Below are 17,947 nucleotides of genomic sequence, written 5' to 3'. Positions count from 1 at the left end.
TTAAATTTAAGATAGATATTTATATTAACTTGAATTCTAAAATTAGAGAAGGAAAGACAAAATATAAAAAATATTAGAATGCAGTCATTTCAAGTCTGTTTTAGGTTCCTTCCAAATCTATTTTCTGTTGTTATCATGACTTCCAGGTCCTCTACTATTCCTTGTTCACTTAATCACCACTGCTCTGTCCTGACTACCCTGCCTACCATCCTAAACTTTCCCCTAATTAATTGCTTATTTTTTAAAGTTCATCTTGCTGCCTATTTTTTTTAAAGTTTTTGGAAAGAAATCAACATACAACATTCTGATATTTCCAGACATTTCCTTCATATCTATTCAATACCCTTATTCTTGGGGGGGTGTATTTTTGTTTTGGGGGGATTAAGATATTCAAGGAGTTTTTTGTTATTTTGTTTTATTTTACTTTCCCCCTGGTTACACGCAAAAAAACCCTTCAACATTTAGTTTAAAACCTTGAGCTCTGAAATCTCTCCCTTCCTCCCACCCCAATCCCCTCCCTTGAGAAAGCAAATTATTTGATTATAGGTTAAAAAATATATGATTATGAAAAATATTATTACCCCAATAGTCATGTTGGAAAAAGTAAATATAACCCCCCCAAAAAAAAAGAAAAATAAGATTTAAAACAATCAATACTCCTATTCTCCAAAATAAGATATTTGTAATTTGAACAAAACTACCATAAGTGTTAAAGGAGACCCCTGAGAAATTAATTGATTTTTTTTTTCTTTTTTAGTCTAGGACAACTCAGAAGGTCTGACATATAAAAAGAGTGACATAGTCTTTGGGTAATTAATCGTTTTATTAATCAGTGACAGTGGATAATTAATAAAAGAGGTCAGTCATACTCTCAATGCCAAAGACCCCTCATGGAATCCACTGAGTGCTTATATATACCTTTGGAAAAGCAAATGTACCTGAGAGTGGCAATCAACTCTGATTTGGTTAACAATTAATGATATTAATGAACACTAGAATGAGAAGAGGGAAGGACCTGGGCAATGCAAATGATTATTCAGTCTTGGACAGACTACCTGTACCTAGACAGAAGGGAGACCACCCCCTGCTCAGACCTGACTGACTAAAACTCAATGGGATAGACTGACTTCTTTGTAAGCTTCTCTAGTAGAGGTGAGATAACAATTCTAAGATGTCATCCCATCATTTGCCCTGGCCTTCAGAGAAATAAGCTTTGGCCTAATCTCCAAATGAAGAAGGGAAAAAATCCTGGATGTACCCAATATTGCATTTGGTGTTTATTTAATTGTCATTTCTCTGAAAAGTCATTTTAGAATAGTAGAGGTAATATGTCATCCCTCCAGCTGTTATGATAGCTTTCATCCAATATCTGAAAGGGTTGAGGAGATATTGGATTTGACCCCAGAAGGTAGAACTGGAAATAGTCAGTACAAGTTGCATAAAAAGCAGAGGGAGTTGACTTTAACTATAGTACTTAGGAAAACTTCCTATTAGAGTTGTTAACTTTATTACTTAGGAAAATGTTGTAACTATTAGAGTTGGTCAAGGGTCAAAAGGGCCTCAGTTCTCTGTCTCTGCAAGTCTTCACCTCTAAGTGAAGATGCTGTTATTATAAATGACAAAAGATATGGGGGAAAACTTCTGCTCAAGTTCAGGTTGGACTCCTATTTCTGCAGAAAAGGAAATTTTAAATTGACTTTAACTGTAATAGGAAAATATCCTTAGATGGAATGGTCCTGGCATTGTCTTTTCACAACCAGCCACTACTCTACCTCTTTAGCTTTATTTTATGCTATGCACCAACACAGGCACAGTGAGGTGGTACAGTGGATGGAATGCTGGGCCTGCAGTCAGGAAGACTCAACTCTCTCAGTTCAAAACGGACCTCAGACATTTAGTAGCCGTATCACTCTGGGCAAGTCACATAATCCTGTTTGCCTCAATTTCCTCATCGGTACAATAAGCTAGAAATGGAAATGATAAACCACTCCAGCATGTTTGCCAAGAAAACCTCAAATAGGGTTATAAAGAGTCAGAAACAACTGAAACAGCTACAACAAAATTATAATTAACTATAAATATAAATTAGCTGTATAAAATTATAATTAGCTGTATAAATCTGATGTAGCAAGAAGACTTTACCCTTTAAAGTCTAAAACTCCTGCACTATATGCTGATAGGTGAATTATTTATATGACCCATAATAAGTCATACTTCACTTTACTTCCCAGGTATCTTCTGCTACCCCCACCCCTTTTTTCCAGTTTTGGATTTATAATCAAATCAGTGCAGCAATGGTGATGGGGGAAAAAAGCTACTTTAGTCTACTTCTCTGAATTCCAGGAACTGCCTAAGAAACATTTCAAACCAAAATATCCCTCCATGACCACTAGTGTTTCCCATATGTGTTGTCTTCTCTCATTAGAATGTAAGCTCCTTGAAGGTAGCAATTGTCTTCACTTTTATATTTTTATCCCCCACATATAGCACAGGGCTAGATACACAGTAAATGTATAACACTTGCTTTTTTTTTCATTCAATCATTCATCATGAGTAGACTGTAAGTTCCATAATAGCAATTTAGGGGTTTTTATCTAAAATATTTCCAAATTTTCCTATAGGAAAAGCAGTCAGATTGGATCAAAAATACATAGAGGAGAACATGCTGGAAAAGAATTATAAGAGCGATAAGAATTAATATATAAAGTAGCTGAAGAAGGAAAAAGTACTAAAGATGAGAAAATATCTTGAGCCTTCTTAATACTCCCCCAAAATGACTGAGAAAACATTAATAACTACCAGCTAATATGCCTATCCCTTATCTGAACAAAAAAACTTTGAGGTCATCTCTCCATGAGTTGAGAATGTCCTCAGCAAGGGTGTTAGTATAAAACAAGCAGGCTTTAACAAGTGATATGCAACAAATGGATCACATCTTTACCACCTCACAACTGACTCAGAGATGTAGAGAATATAAAATCCCATCATGCTTATTAATTGTTGATAACGGGGAGGGGAACTCCATTGGATTCAGTAAAATAAAATGCTACCTTACAGACTCTTTTGCAACAAGATATATCCTATTCTTGTAACAAAATCAATCAGTATTCCTGAATAGATGAAACAAGAGGAAGAAAACTATGAAAATAAATATCAGATGGCGCATAAAATGTATGCTCATCCAAAGTATTCACTACTGTGAAGAAAATCTAATAGAGAGTCTAGGTTGAAGAGGGATTTCCAGGTGAAACCTTCAGTATGCTCCTGTTTATATATGTTGGTAGAATCAAACCATTAGACAGTACAGAGCATCCTAAAGGTAATTACTGTAATTCTGTAATTACTCAAAAGAATTTGACCTGCCCTTCCACATTAGGACCAGATATAGATGTGTGTATTTTTGTGTGTATATGTATGTATGTCTTGTTGTTGAATCTTTTCAGTTATGTGTAACTCTTTGTGATTTCATTTGGGATTTTCTTGGCAGTGATACTGAGGTGACAAACAGATTTAAATGACTCGCCTAGGGTCATACAGCTAGGAAATGTCTGAGGTCATATTTAAACTCAGAAAGATGTCTTCCTTGCTCCATATCCAGCATTCAGGCCATTGTTCCAACCAGCTGCCCTTGTCTCTCTTTATTTATATGTATGTATGTATGTGTGTAGGTGTATACACACACACACACACACACACACACATAAAACAACAAAAAGGAGAGTTGAGAGCAGTTTTACTGATCATAAGCTTTACATAATAGCAAAGGTCCATCTTTTTCATATAAACATTTTAACATTATCTTTGAAGAACCAAACATGAGCATCACACAAGGGGGCAATGGAAAGGTGGATATGTATGTATACAGTGAGCAGTTCTGAAGTTTGGAATAAAGGATGTCAATCATTTTTAAAGCATTAGTGAATGCTTTTATATTCCATGCTAAGAACCATGCTAAGAACTCTTTCAGTGCTTTACAAATACAAAAACAAAGAGAGTTTCCACAAGAAGCTTTTGTTCAAATGGAGAAAGATAACACATAAAAGCAAGTTAAATTGTGGGTTGGGTTGGGTTGGGGAGACATCAAATTGTATAACAGAAAGAGAGGCAAGATTTTAAGGTGACAGGTGGACAGTAAAAAGTGCTTCAGTGATAGCCTGGAAGGTGAGAAGGCCACTTACACTTTGAGGAGATGCCCTCTGACCAACTTTCAAGAGGAACTGAATAGGGGGTTAGGCAGGTATAGATGGATTGCAATCTGCATCCTTGGCATCAGATCTTGAATGAATGAGATCCCGGATCCATTTGAGTAGAGTATTGAGTGTCCAAAACTAATATTATAAGTAGTATTTGTTGAATTGAAGTTGTTTATTGACCTGAGTAGCAAGTGAAGTCTTGAAATATGGCATTTAGGAGTAAGCTAAAATTTCTAGAAAACTAACTACAATGGTCATAGGAAAAACACTTGCTCCATAATTCCATGGGATTTCTTAGGTAACATGAAAAGATACCATTTATTTAAGAAGACAACAGATGCTGAAAGGGAAAAACTGAGTCAATACCAGCTGGAGAATTAAAAGCTGATGTCTAGGAGAAAAACTTTGGAAGTTCATATCCATTCAGGATGGAACTGAGGCAAAAGAAAGGAAATCACTAAAACCAGGTTGAAAGTTTTAATTTTTTTTGTTTTTCTGGTTATTATGGGTATTATGGGTAGAAATTCTCTAGCCAGTCTTCTATTTTAAAAAAGTGCCATAAGGCTGTCTAAAGTTTAAAACCAAATTTTTTTCAGGCAAGAAATCTGTTCATTTCTAGTAATTTCTTGACTTTTCCTTTTATTTATCTTGCTATCAGAAAAAAAACAGTAACAACAACAAACTGTATTTTTTTTTAAAAAATCCTCTTTTCTTCTCTTCCCTTCTTCCTTTTCCTAGGAGATTTTCCCTTGAATGGACAGTATCCCTATTTTTACTAATAATACTAAGGTTTTGACCCTGAATCATATTTAATTCTTTCTTCTCCCTCATCCTACACCAAGATTCTTCTTTATACTTTCTTTTCACATTCGGTCATTCCCTCTCACTTTAACTGATAACACCCTTAGTTCAAGACTTCATCTCATTCCTAACAAAAACCTCTGAACTAGATTCACTACCTGCCTTGTCTCTCTATTTTACCCTGCAACATTATTGCTAGATTAATCTTCCTGAAAAGCTGCTTTTATCTTGTCACTCCCTCATTCAAAACCTTCAGTGACTTCTTATTGCTTCTAGGATAAATGCCAAACTCTTTATTTTGTATTCAAAACCTTCCACAATCTATTCCAACCTACTTTTCCACCCTTTGTCTGGTTAAGAGAATTGGTAGAAACCTCAAAGTGAAAGGGCATAGCATTCTGTGAGTTGGCATATGAGAAATATGAGAATGAATAAGATTTCCCCATCATAAATGTTAGTTTCATAGGAAATATGTTAGGTTACAAAGGTTTATCTTTTTTTGCAATGGGGATGAGAGCAGGTGGAAGAGAATATAAATAAATGCTATATTTGAAAAAATTAATTTTGAAAATGCAGTACCCATTTAGTCTTTACTCTCAAAGTAATAGAGTTAATTTTTTATTTAGTTAAGTTTAGTTTGACCAAAAAAAAAGAAACATAAATAAATCAACTTTTAAATTCAATTCCAAATTGGGGAGAAGGGAACCTAAATCTGAGATTTCATCAGTATTATGTATTTGTTCATCTGTTTTTTAGTTATGTCTGACATAATTTTGTTTTGTTTAATTTTGGTTTTTGTGTCAGAGATACTGGAGTGGTTTGCCACTTCCTTCTCCAGTTCATTTTATAGATGAGGAAACTGAGGAAAACACAGTTATGTGAATTGACTAGGGTCGTGCAGCTAGGAAGTTTCTAAGGGTGGAAGATGAGTCTTCCTGACTCCAGGTCTGACACTTTGTCCACTACATCTGCAGCTGCCTATTTGTCAGTATACGAAATTCTGAGTGAAGAAACTTCCCTGATGAAAATCAAAAATCAATGCATAAGTCTTATAGAATTGCCTGGGGTGGGAGTGAATTTGACTTGCCTTTTGTAACTGCTAGGTGTGTGTCCAAGACAGGGTTTGAACCTAGGACCTTCTGATACCAAAACCAGCCTTCTCTCTATTACTCCATATTGCCTTTTACTTTTCTTATCAATAGAAATAAAATCTTGAACTCTCTGAAACTTGGAACCCTAGACTACTTAAGAAAAGGAGAGCATTATGTCTGTCTGAGAATTCATCTAGAGAAAATGATTCTTTCTCATACACACATCCTACTAAGAGACCTAGCTCAAAGTCACAGTATATGTTCTCTCAGTCTCAGCAAGTCCATGGTCAATATAGGGATTTGGTAGCTATCTTTCCTTTAAATTTTTTTTCTAGGCAATGGGGTTAAGTGATGTGCCCATCATCACATAGCTAGGTAATTATTAAGTGTCTGAGGCTGGATTTGAACTCAAGTCCTCCTGACTCCAAGGCTGGTGCTCTATCCGCTGAGCCACCCAACTATTCCTATTGGTAGCTCTCTAAATGGTGATTAATGCCAGGGCTCTGCAGGGCCCTCCAAAACACAGACTTAAATAAAAAAAATTAAAGATATTATCTGTCTACCAAAACACATACTCTAGTGAGAACAACATATATTTTGATTGAGTTCTATATAAAATTTCAACTCAAAATTCATCATCATCATCATCATCATTATTTTTATTATCAGTATACTTAACTATGTACCAGGCCCCTTTCTAAGCACTGAGGATATAAATGAAAGCAAAACACATATCCCTGACCCCAAGGAGCTCACATTCTAATGGTGCAGACAACATGCAAACAACTATGTCCATATGATGAGAGAGGAAATATAATCTCAGAGAGAAAGCATTACAGCCTTAACCTCTTTTCCCTCTTCCCTTCCCAAATCATATTTAATGGTGATTTGGAATTAGCTAGAGAGGTATTCACTGCCAGCAATCTGCTGGAGAAGACAGGAGGGATGGCTCATGCTGCCAAAATGGGTACTTCAATCAATCAATCAGCATTTAATGATGATTATGTTTCAGGTACTAAATTAGAGAGGGGTAATACAGAAATAAAAATGTTCTCATGAAGCTTCCATTCTATTGCATGATATAGAATGTCTAGTTATAAATAAAGAATCAATAAAATAAATATGAAGTAGGAAGGGAAAATATGAGCAGATGGGAAAATCAGGAAAGACACTGCAAAATGAAGTCCTTGATCTGAGTGCAGAAGACAATAAGGGCTTCTAATTGGTAGAAATTGGGATATTCTCTTTTTAGAAGAAAAAGCTAGCTGTTTATATGGGAAAAGGAGAAGGAGGTAGGTAAATCATGCATTTTTTTAAAATGACAAATATTATATTTTACATGTTTAAACATCTATAACCTCTATCAAATTACTTACCACCTCAGGGAGGGGGGGAAAGAAAAGAAGGGAGGGAGAGAATTTGAAATTCAAAATTAATTTTTTAAAAGAATATTAAAAATTACATGTAATTAGGAAAAATTAAAATATTATTTAAAAAATAAATGTTGGATATTTTTGGAGGTAACAAGATATACATGAAGTGAGGGCAGTGTGTATGTTCTAGGCATGGTGACCTATAACCAAAGTAGACCCCTGCCTTGAGACCCTTCAAGGATATATAAAAGGAGTAAAGACTCGGGAAAGAATTTGAAGTAAGTTAAAGGAATCAGATATTGCAAACATCCATGTGTCAGAACTTAAGAGCTCCTTTCTCCAAAAGAGAAAGTGAGGAGAAGAATTTACTGGATTGAAATAAAACAGGATTATTGAAGGCAGAATATAACTTACATTATAATTTTTCCCCTTTTAATTACTCCCTCAGCAAAAGTAATATCTGCTGTTCCTACTCTATTTTGTGAGGTTCCTTGGCATTCAGACCCCTGGGAACTGAACAGTGGGTTGGAATAAGAAGATTTGAGGACACATACAAGTCTGCCACTTACTACCCACCTGTGTGACTCATCTAACTTTTCAGGCAGCATTAATTAGATCATTATATACTTTTTAAAAAATCTGATCTGTTTTTTAAGAAAAAAGGCAGGATGGGGCAAATGTTTCCTGGTAAACAAATCTTTATGTGCTTAATTTTTTTTTTAACAGTAAAATGTAGGGGCGGCTAGGTGGTGAAGTGAATAGAACACCAGCCCTGGAGTCAGGAGGACCTGAGTTCAAATCTAACCTCAGACACTTAATAATTACCTAGCTGTGTGGCCTTGGGCAAGCCACTTAACCCCACTGCCTTGCAAAAAACAAAACTAAACTAAACTAAAAAGCTAAAAAAAAAAAAAAGTAAAAAGTAAACAGGATTTTTCCAGTTGATATTATCAATGGCCAAATATAAAATCAGCCTTGAAATTAAGAGGTTAGAATTCATCAGTGATAATGAAACTTAAATAGAAAAAGAACCCTATGAGTTGTATTTTGACTTAGAAAACCACATATTAGCATTATCCATGTTTTATTTTGTTAATCATTCCTCAATTATGTTTTCTTTTTTTTTAGTTTTTTCAAGGCAGTGGGGTTAAGTGACTTGCCCAAGGTCACACAGCTAGGCAATTATTATATGTCTAAGACTGGATTTGAACTCAGGTCCTTCTGATTCTGGGGCAATGCTCTATCCACTGTTCCACCTAGCTGCCTCACAATTATGTTTTAATCTGATTGGGGGCTCTTAAAATGCAAGTCATCTCTGGACTACTTGACCATAGATCCAAAGCTATGATATAAATGCTCTTTCATTTGGGAACAGGACAAGTAGCAGCTCTGGGACATTAGACTTTCTTTTTCCTTTAATCTTTCAGAAGTTTCCAAAAAGTGGTAGTGGTAAATGAATTGTTGGTATAATGAAAAAGAAAAGGAAAATTGGAAGGGGAGGGAAGAAAGAAAGTGAGAACAAGAAGGATAGGGAATTTAGTCTCTTGCCACATTTTTCTTCCAAAGTTAAAGACATTCACTTATGTATTTGACCTTTCATGATTTTATCTGGAGAAAATCAATTTACTTTCTACTCTAACCAAAAAGGCAAGCATATAAAAGTATGATTTACCAGAAAACATTGACCCCAACCTGGATTTTTTTCTTTAAAAGTAGATTAAGGTTAAAAAAGAGTATATAGTCTTCTAATTATTGCCTACTTGAATTTTTTATTTGATGGTGTGTATTTGGCTTTTATTTTTCTGCTTTCAGTCATGAGGCAGAATTATCCTGGATTCTTTGTTGGTTCCCTTCGATATGGTCCCTCCTCTTAACTTTATAATTAAAAAAATACCTTAGAATTTAAGCTCTTTGAGACCATTTTTTTTTTTTTTTTGGTGTTCTCAGTGCCTAAGATATAGTAGACTCCTAATAAATGTTCATTGTTATACAATATTTCTCCAACTATCAAAACCTATTTTTAGCACTTTTTAAAGTTTTGAGTTCCACATTCTAGCTTTCTCTCCCTTTCCTTCCCTCCCCGAGACAAGTTAGCAATCTGATATAGGTTATACATGTATAATCATGTAAAACATTTCTATATTAGTCATTTCATACAAAAATACTCAAATTTTATTTTAAAAAAGAATGAAAGTGAAAAATAGCATGCTTCAGTCTGTATTCATACAGTTTCATTAGTTCTTTCTCTGGAGGTGGATAGTATGTTTCAATATGAGTCCTTTGGGATTGTCTTATATCTTTGTATTGCTGAGAATAGATAAATCTTTCACAGTTCTTTATCGTACAATATTGCTGTTACTGTATATAGCATTCTACTGGTTCTGCTCACTTAGCTTTGCATCAGTTCATGTAAGTCCCGGTTTTTCTAAAATCATCCTTATCATTTCTTACGATACAATAATAATCTATCACAATTATATATCACATTATGTTTAGCCATTTTCCAATTGATGGACATCCTCTTGATTTCTAATTCTTACTACCATAAAAAGAGCTGCTATTTTATACAAATAGGTCTTTTTCTTGATATCTTTGGGATATAGAATTAGCAGTGGTATTGCTACACCAAAGGGTTTGCAGTTTTATAGCCCTTTGGGCATGGTTCCAAATTGCTCTCTAAAATGGTTGGATCAATTCACAATGTCACCAACAGTGCATTAGTGTCCCAGTTTTTCCTTATCTCTTACAATACTTATCATTGTTTTGTCATATTAGCTAATTTGTTAAGTGTGAGATGATACCTCAGAGTTGTTTTAATTTGCATTTCTATAATCAATAGTGATTTAGAACACTAATAAAACTTAATTGATCAAGGGTGATGCAGATCTCTAAACTTATAATGGGAAATCCAGTAAAATGTATACTCCTCAAATAGAATGTAAGCTCTTTGAGGGGCAGGAACCAGTTCATTTTTGTCTTTGTATTCTCAGTAGATAGAATGATACCTGGCACATAAATATGAATAAGTACTTATTGAATCTCCTTTGTGCCCTCAGTACTTTCCCCTCTTTGGGATGGGGAATCAGATGTAAAGTATCTTTTCAGGATCTGGAAAGATTATAAGATAATAGAATAGGGGCAGCTAGGTGGCACCAGTCTTGGAGTCAGGAGTACCTGAGTTCAAATCAGACCTCAAACACTTAATAATTGCCTAGCTATGTGACCTTGGGCAAGTCACTTAACCCCATTGGCTTAAATAAAAAAAAAATTTAAAGGTAGAATAGAAACAAAACTTGGAAAAAAAATGTAATGGATTCTATGTCTGTCTGTCTGTCAATCTATCTGCCTGACTGCTGACTGTACAGGTCTGTGTCCTTAGTAGCTTCTGCAGAGACTCTGCGGTAAAAAATCAATAGGGTTTGTGATAGGAGGGATGTGGCTGGCATCCAATGCTGTCTTGTAATTCTTCATTGGATTGGGACTCTGGAGAGTGCCAAGTACTGTCACTGCAGCCAGATAAAGGTAATATTTCAGAGACTGGCAGATAGAGCATTAGAAGAATTATTCAAGGAAAGTACAAGCCCCCATAGACTGATGCAACCTGCTGATAGAGCTTTATGTGAGGTTTTTTCCTTTGTTTGTTTATTTTTAAAGAAAATACTCTGGGTCCTATTTTAATTAGACCAACCATGGAAACCTTTTCCTGATTCTACTTCCTTTTAGATCTAAAAATGAAGGATTTAGTATAAGATCCCATTCACTTACTCATTAAGCGAATGCTTTGGGTTCTTGCAGTGGTCAAATGAGATCATTTAGCCAAGATGATATATGCAAGGATCTCAAATTCAGAATGAGAAACCTTCCCAAAACCAGGAATGCATTTTTCTTTCCTAGCATGACTGTTACACCATAATTTATGCTTTCGCTAAATTGCATTGCAGATCTGTTTTTCTGGAAATCATACTGCAATCTACTCAGGAATGGTATAATTGAAAAAATGTAGAACAAGACCAGGCTGTATTTCCTATTTCTTCCTCTGGCTAGACTCAAAGGAAGTAGCTAATTCTCTTACTGTGTATTTTACAACAACATGAGGATCCAGTGAGATAATCTATATAAAACTCTTGATAACCATAGAATATTATGAAATAAAAGTTATTATTCTTATTCTTATCCTCACTTAATATACCATTTCCCCATCTTGTTTCTGTGTTCCCTGGGTACGTTCAAAAGTCAGCTGATCACAAGTTAATGTGGTGGTACACCAGAGTTCCACTTTGGAATGAATTTCAGTAATCTGGTTAAATTCTCTTAGCTGGGCTGGGTCCACTGTTCAATCTCCATGTCTCTATTTTCCTCTCTGTGAAATGAAGAATAATTCTTGCCTCCTCTTCTTTCATAAGGTGTTGCAGGAAAGAGAGAGAATAGATTAGAAGAGCCCTTTGTTCCATGAGTAGTCTATCCTTGGTTATTTGAACATTCATTCAATACATTTATAGATCACTTGTTATACCTTAGGTATGTATGTGTGTGTGTGTGTGTGTATGTGTGTGTGTGTTTGTGTATGTATAGACTTACATATATAAAGAAATATTATAGTACCTGTTTACACTTTTCTATATGATACAACATAACCAATAAATACAAAATTAGGGGCAGCTAGGTGGCACAGTGGATAGAGCACCAGCTCTGGAGTCAGGAGGACCTGAGTTCAAATCCAATCTCAGATATTTAATAATTACCTAGCTGTGTGACTTTGGACAAGTCACTTAACCCCACTGCCTTTCAAAAGAACCCAAATAAATAAATAAATACAAAATTAAAGTTAAATAAAATATAAACAATACAAACAATAGATGACTGATTAAGAGATAGAGAGAGGATTTATTACATGCCTATGTGCTAATCACCATGCTAAGCACTGGGGATATAAAAATAAGAAAAAAAGAGAGTTCCTGCTCTGTAAAAAAACTTACATTTTTTAATAGGGGAAGATAAACCCAAGGGGGGTTACAAGGCAAAGAGCAGGAACAATATCTAGCAGGAGGCTAGTTTAGAGATAGAAAAAAATGAATTTGAGGGACATTAAAAAGTGAGAGCAACAAGGCTAGATCTCATGATAAGAAGTTTCCAATTGAAGGCTCATCAGTCATTGACTTTTCTTCAGAATAAGTAGAGTCAGGATAGCCAGGTGTTGTAGAAGTGAGTCAGAAAGGGAGAGTGAGAGCAGATGTGGCTGAGTTTTCTTATGTCATGAAGTTCCAGGTATTAGACTCACCATCAAAATTGGAGCCTGGAGGACAAGAAGAGAGATGATGGATGATATCAACTAGTTTTGACATGAGGAGAGAAAAGGGAGCTCACTTCAGATGGCATCAATTTTTTCCATAAAGTTCTGAGCTGAGAGAAAATGGGAAAAGGGAGGTGAGAGAGGAGAGAAGAGATTTGCCATATAATTTCCATGAGGTCTGCCATAGGGATCAATTAGGAGAGATGTAAAAACATTTTCCAGACCCCAGTTAAAGGTGAATAACATGATCAGAGGATACTGTGTAAATGGAATGAAGAAGAAAAATGTTATTAAAGTCTCTCAGTATCCCTCAAAATGAACTACATGCAACCTTTTCTCTTAGCAAGTGAATTTTAATCACTTAATCCTTCATTCATTTGAATTTGGGAAGAAATTAGTTATTTCAATTTGTTTTATTTAGGCTGCAGAGTAGTCATTTTTGAGCAGTTATGATTTATCAAAAAGAGAAAAATCAGAATTGTGCTTTTAGTTGCAGCATGAGGGATATGAATTACAGATAAGAAAATCAGGGTAAGTAGTTAGACTCTGAGAATGGGTTACCCAAGGATATCATGGAATTTTTCTTACCTAGAGTTTTTCCTTGTTTTTCAAGAGGATAAATGAACTGCCAAAGACTTTTTAGTCCAATATTCTGTTAAGCCTCACCTCTTTTGATTATCTCAGAGTTATTTGGCTTGCCCATGTTATGGATGATCTAGGTCTTCCTCTAATTACTGATTTTACCCATAGGTCATTCTCCAGTTATTCAGCACCTCTATCAAAAGGTAGCAAAAGGAAGAATAACCCTAAATAAGGGCTCATTCTTAGTGGGGGAAAAGGACATGCTCAGTGATCTGCTAATGAATCTTCTCATTGAAAAGCTTAAAGAGGCAGACAATATCACTTTTACCCTGACCCTCCATGAAAGCTAAGAAGTCAAGGAAACAGTGGCAAAGGGTAAAGTGGAGTGGGAATTTTTTATCTCCATAAATAATTCAGCTTAAGAGAACCACTACCAATTCAACCCAATTAATATTTACAAAGCATCTACAGGTGCACAATATTCTTCCAGGTACTGAAGATACAAAGATAAAACAAAGAACAATATCATATCAATACTAAGTATTTTGAATTACAAGAAAATACTCTTGTTATTAAGTGTACTATGCCTGTAAGCACCATATAATCTTATAGAATTCTTCTGTTTCTTGCAGTGAAATGTCAAATGGGCAGCCTCATTGTAGGATAATAATTTCTTATTAAGTTCTTTTCTCTCAGGGTTACGAGAAGCAGTTTCTGGATTTGACTAGATTCTATTTTAGTACTATATATTATATATATATCCATATCCCCTTTCACTCAGCAATGGTACTAGGCCTAGGTTTGTACCCCAAAGAGATCAAAAATAGGAAAATACTATGCAAAAATATTTACAGTAATTCTTTTTGTAGTGATAAAAATGGATATTAAAATGTGCTTATCAAATGAGGAATGGCTGAATACATTGTGGTATATTAATGTAATAAAATACTTTGTACTGTAGGAAATGATACAAAGGATAGTTTGAAAGACACCTGGGAAGATTTCATAAACTGATGTAGAATGAAGTGAACTGAAAAACCAGAAGAATTTATGCAATAAGAACAATATTTTAAAGATAAACAACTTTAAAAGATTTAAAAACATTGCAATGAATCAATACAATAAGCAATCACAGTTTCAAGAAACTAAAGATAATTCATGCTACTCACCTCCTAGCAAAGAGAAGATATACTCAGGATGCAAAGTGAAACGTATTTTTGGTTGTGGACAATGTGAGCATTTGTCCATACTTTGTGCAGGGCTTTTCTTTTTCTTGTTTTCAGTGGTTGGTCATGGAATTAGGAAGAAGAGAAAATAAATGGTTATCATTTTTAAAAATAAAGTTTAAAAGGCCCATACGGTGGCTGAAACGGGACACCATGACAGAGGCTGCAGGATGACGCGGTTCATGCTGCTCTTCAGCTGGCAAGGGAAGCTTCGGCTACAGAAATGGTATTTGGCTATGTCAGACAAAGAGAGGAAAAAGGTGGTTTGAGAACTTATGCAGGTCGTCCTGGCCAGAAAGCCGAAGATGTGCAGCTTCCTGGAGTGGAGAGATCTCAAAGTAGTCTATAAAAGATATGCAAGTCTCTACTTCTGCTGTGCCATTGAGGGCCAAAATAATGAGCTTATCACACTGGAACTGATCCACCGATATGTGGAACTCCTGGACAAATATTTTGGCAGTGTATGTGAACTCGACATCATCTTCAACTTTGAGAAGGCCTACTTCATCTTGGATGAATTTCTGATGGGTGGTGATGTCCAGAATACCTCTAAGAAAAGTGTGCTAAAAGCCATAGAATAAGCAGATCTATTACAGGAGGAAGATGAGTCACCTCGAAGTGTCCTGGAGGAGATGGGTTTGGCATAGCTTCCCACCCCAATATGGGAGATGCATTGCAGGGTTGCCATGCCTGCCAAGGCATGGCTGGTTGCTTCAAAGTCCACACACGTTCAGATCCTTTTTCCCTGTGGAATACCTTCCCCTGTTCTTTCAGTTTTCTTTTGGAGAGAACTCTGGGCTGAAATCCTTCAAACATTCCTTCTTTCTCCAACTCTCATCATTTCCTAATCCTTCACTTTTTCTAGTTGATACTTGAAAAATTGGATGGGTAGAGAAAGACTATGACCAAGAAGAAAGATTTGATAATGTATGTATCTATCTCTCTCTCTGTGTCTCTCTGTTTCCCTCTCTTTCATCCTCCCCATCATGAGAACTGACTTCACCCAAACCTTTGTTCCATATATACTGTAAATATATAAATATGTAAGGTTAAAGGGAAATTGTTTTTAGCCCTCCACCTACCCAAAGAAAAAATAACATATCTCCATTTCCTCCCTTCCATTTATCTACTCCAATCAGCTGAGTCTTCATCCTTTTCTTGGGAAAGGAATATCTAGTATATTAAGGAGGGCTGACTTTTTCCTTTTCTTGCTCTCTCATCCCTACCCCCCCCCCAAGATTGGGTTTGAGCTGTAGGGAAGAGTATAGATAATTTTTAAAATCTTGTGACTCTGAGGAAAGGGAAATAGGAAGGCTTGGACCTGTTGGGAACTTAGTGGAACTCCAAATGCTCTTATTTAGGGGAGGGAGGGAAGAAGGGTGTTTGTCCGTTTCTGTTTCCTTCTGAAATAAAAAGAATATTATTTCTGGAAAAAATAAAGCTTAAAATTATTTTTAATTATGTTTACTTTAAACTGATATCATTATTCTAATACTGTTCAAAAGACTTCATATAGCAATCCTATAACTAGCTGCTATTTTTTGTCATATGATCCGTAGACTTTTGCATAGGCCTTTTTAAAGTAACTGCTTTTTATTATTGAATAATAAAAATATTATGATGTGAGTTCCACTAATGAAAATTCCCTAAAAACATCTCTGGCATAATGCCAGTAGCAAACAATAAGATGAGAATAATGTGAATCTTTTCCTATTCTCACATGATTTTGATTTCTTCTGCTAGTATATTTTTGAAAGTTTTTCATTTCAGAGATTATGAGCATTTGGTACAGTAACATCTTCTTAAAATGTTTTAGAGATTATGAGTATTTGGTACAGTAATATCTTTTTAAAATGTTTTTCTTCAGTATTTATGGATCAGTGTTACATTCAGATGCTTGTGGGTAACAGTCCTGTCTGTGATGTGCTCCAGTTTCAATTCAGTTTACTGTTTGAGTTCTTAAGGGACACTTTGAGGTTTCTCTCTATAGCATGGAAATTTTTTGTCTTTCAGTCAATGAAAGATAATGAATTTTTGGTCTATAATTAGCCATCAAATCATGTCTTGTTAAAGATTAGGTAAATGCTACATTTTTGCAGTTTGCAACAATGTATGGCACCATTTCTACCATTTCTGTGCATGATCCACATTTTCCAATCCCAGGTCCAAACTCCTTAATGTTAATCCCAACATAATTCCTGGTGGTATTAACCAGAATTACCATCATAAGACCCTCTATTTCCATAAACAAATTTGCACAATTTATTTGTATTGAATATTCATTTAATACTTCTTGGTCAACCTACTGTTAATTGATGTTGTAAAAGGAAACCCTTTGACTATATTCTTGGATTTTAGCTATCAAATAGTTTCCACCAGAGGGTAAACCACTCTCAATTACATTCAGCAAATCAAATGGTATATATACCTATTATTAACTCAGTGAAATAGGGTCTGCTTCTTTAAACAATATTTCTGTAGGGGGTCTTTTGTTACCTCTTTCTTTATTGCTCTGAGAATGTCTATACATCTCTTCTTTTTTTGGTGAAGAAGTATTAATATCTCAATGGCAACCTTAGTGTGATGGACCCAGTGTTGCATTATTACTGTACAAGTTCTTGTTTTGTTTTTGGGAATTCACAGGGCCAGTCCTACTGCTGATCAGTTCAAAACCTTTGAACTGCTCTTTTTCTGACTGGCACTGGTTTTCCCTTTCCTTAGGTAGCCTGGTGGCCTCCTTATCTTGATGGCCCACCATTTTACAGCTGGACATCGTAGCATGCTCAGCTTACTGAATTCTACTTAGGAGAGATGGTAAAATATCTAAGTAAAACCATAAGGGTTTAAGCCATCTCTCTAAAATATGCCACAAAAAATGCTTTAAAAAAGTATTGGCTAGGGGCAGCTAGGTGGTGCAGTGGATAAAGCACTGGCCCTGGAGTCAGGAGTACCTGGGTTCAAATCCGGTCTCAGAGACTTAATAATTACCTAGCTGTGTGGCCTTGGGCAAGCCACTTAACCCCATTTGCCTTACAAAAACCTAAAAAAAAAAATTTTTTTAAAAAGTATTGGTTGTCCTAAGGCAATAAACATTCAATTTATAATGCTATCCTAATGTATTTTCTTTCTTCCATAAATAAATTACTGATTCTTTATGTCCTTTTATTAAGATAATGAGGATTATTAAGACTCAAAGATGTGTAGGGTGCTATGTTTTTACCCACTTAAATCACTGAATGAAGAAATCTAGTTTTTCTGCTAATCAGAAGATTCTGGGACCTATGATTTACATAAAAATGACTGCAGAAATGAAAGGTAGAATGTATTTATCTGTCAGAGGAAGATTTGATTTATATGCCAAATAAATTGTGCTGACAGGTGGGTAATTGTG

General features: G+C 35.3%; 1 protein-coding gene and 1 pseudogene across 5 annotated transcripts in view; both read left to right on the top strand.

The window, feature by feature from the left end:
* Nucleotides 1-17,947, top strand: part of FRMD5 (FERM domain containing 5) — a 415,376-nt gene that overhangs the window by 310,869 nt on the left and 86,560 nt on the right. The gene's annotated exons all lie outside the window — the stretch shown is intronic.
* On the top strand, nt 14,727-15,783 carry LOC141520281 (AP-1 complex subunit sigma-1A pseudogene; annotated as a pseudogene).

This window comes from Macrotis lagotis, chromosome 4 (genome assembly GCF_037893015.1).
Source record: "Macrotis lagotis isolate mMagLag1 chromosome 4, bilby.v1.9.chrom.fasta, whole genome shotgun sequence".
In the NCBI taxonomy this organism is placed as follows: Eukaryota; Metazoa; Chordata; class Mammalia; order Peramelemorphia; family Peramelidae; genus Macrotis; species Macrotis lagotis.
Note: the sequence above shows the minus strand (reverse complement) of the source record. Positions and strands in the feature narration are given on the sequence as shown.